At 40.4% G+C, this 2216-nt stretch overlaps 1 non-coding gene across 1 annotated transcript; it reads right to left on the bottom strand.

Moving 5' to 3' along the window:
• Positions 1 to 416: 416 nt before the first annotated feature.
• On the bottom strand, positions 417 to 523 carry LOC136210116 (small nucleolar RNA R71). Its single transcript, XR_010677823.1, has one exon. It is a non-coding gene; the product is annotated as a small nucleolar RNA R71 (small nucleolar RNA).
• Between the last annotated feature and the right edge of the window lie 1693 nt (positions 524 to 2216).

Here is a 2216-nt window from a genome sequence, read left to right as displayed (position 1 = left end):
ATAAGACCCCAGTAAAAACACATACCGAGCCAGAAAAAATGGCAGACCCACCTACACTTATGGAATACGCTAGGCCAGGTGTGGCCGGTGTGACCAATAGTATCGTTAGACCCAGAATCACCGCAAATCAGTTTGAAATTAAGCCAGCTTTACTTAATATGTTGCAAAATAATGTAACATTTTACGGGTTACCTAACGAAAATCCTAACACCCATTTAACAAATTTCCTAGAAATTTGTGACACTTTTAAAATCCCAGATGTGACTGCAGAAGCAATCAAACTTCGCCTCTTTCCTTTCACTTTGAAGGATAGAGCCAAAGAATGGTTAACTTCTATGCCAGCCGCAACTTTTGCCACTTGGGAACAATTAGCCCAAGCGTTTTTATCTAAATATTTTCCTTTAGCAAAAACCGCAAGAGTCATAAAGGAGTTAACATCTTTTTCTCAAAATGATAATGAGACTCTTTATGAAACTTGGGAACGTTTTAAAGAACTTCAACGTTTATGCCCACACCACCAATTACCCGCTGAACTTTTAATGCAAACATTTTACAATGGACTGAATCCTACAACTAGGGGTTCATTAGATGCTATGTCGGGAGGGTTATTTATGAAGAAAACATCAGCCCAAGCGAGAGAACTTTTGGAGAAAATGGCAATCAACAGCAGTATGTGGCCCGCGGAACGTGGACATATGCCGGTAGCAAAACCATCATCCTCAACCTCATCGTCAGTTAAAGGTATAGTTGAACTTGATCCAGTCGCGATGCTACAAGCCCAATTTTCTGCTTTATCGCACAAAATTGACCAATTTATGGCACCGCGCGATACCAATGGTAATCCAATCCAAACGGATATGGACTACGAAAATATGAGTGAGATCGAACAGGTAAATTTTGTCCAAGGGCAAAACCAAACTGATAATCCTTATTCTAATACTTATAATTCTGGATGGAGGAATCATCCTAACTTTAACTGGAAAGATAACAGTAACAATAATATTAGTGCTAATCAAAATCGTACCACTAATTATCAAAATCAGTCAAGAGATACGATTAGCACTTTATCTTCTAAAATCGACAAGTTTATAGATGCTATCAGTGGAAAAATAAGTAATCACGACGATGGTTTTAAACGGATCGAAAATAAATTCGATCAGCTTATTAAAAACCACTCATCTAGCATCCATAATTTGGAGGTTCAAATTGATCAACTTGCTAAATCAATTCCATCCCGAAAAGAGGGAAGTCTTCCCAGCCATACGGAAGAAAATCCGAAAGAGCAGGTGAAGGCTATTACTCCCACTTGGACTAAAGCCAATTGTTTCTAAAACTTATCCCAGTAGAAGTTAAATGACGATCATGTACTTTCTGGGTTAAAGGCTTTGTCAACGGATCTGCAACGTTGTCCTCTGTAGGTACTCTTTCTATTCTCACATCTCCTCTAGCCACAATCTCTCTAATGATGTGGTATCGCTTTAGGTAATGCTTGGATGCATTATGAGACCGTGGTTCCTTTGCTTGCGCAATGGCTCCATTGTTATCACAGTACAGAGTTATGGGATTGACAATGTCAGGCACCACACCTAGTTCTGTAATGAACTTTCTAATCCAAACTGCTTCCTTTGCTGCTTCCGCAGCAGCGATGTACTCTGACTCGGTCGTAGAGAAAGCTACGCTTCCCTGCTTGGAACTTTTCCAACTGACCGCGCCCCCATTTAGGATAAACAGGTATCCTGATTGGGATTTAAAATCATTCTCATCTGTGAGATGACTAGCGTCTGAAAATCCTTGTATTTTCAGATCTCCTTCTCCGTACACTAGAAACATATCTTTAGTTCTTCTCAAGCACTTAAGAATGTTCTTGACGGCAATCCAATACTCGTCTCCAGGATTCCCTTGGTAACGACTCGCTACAGATAACGCGAACGCTACATCGGGTCTAGTGCATAGCATAGCATACATAATCGAACCGATCGCGCTGGCGTACGGGACTACAGCCATGTGTCGTTTGTCATCATCAGTTTTAGGACATTGATGATTGTTTAACTTTACTCCATGTACCATGGGTAAGTTACCTCATTTCGATTCAAGCATGCTAAACCGATTTAGCACCTTTTCAATGTATGTAGCCTGTGAAAGACCAAGCAGTCTACGTGATCTATCCCTATAGATCTTTATACCAAGTATATAGGCTGCTTCACCGAGGTCTTTCA

This window comes from Euphorbia lathyris, chromosome 10 (genome assembly GCF_963576675.1).
Source record: "Euphorbia lathyris chromosome 10, ddEupLath1.1, whole genome shotgun sequence".
NCBI classification, from domain to species: Eukaryota; Viridiplantae; Streptophyta; class Magnoliopsida; order Malpighiales; family Euphorbiaceae; genus Euphorbia; species Euphorbia lathyris.
The sequence above is the reverse complement of the archived record's forward strand: the minus strand, read 5'-3'. Positions and strand labels throughout refer to the sequence as shown.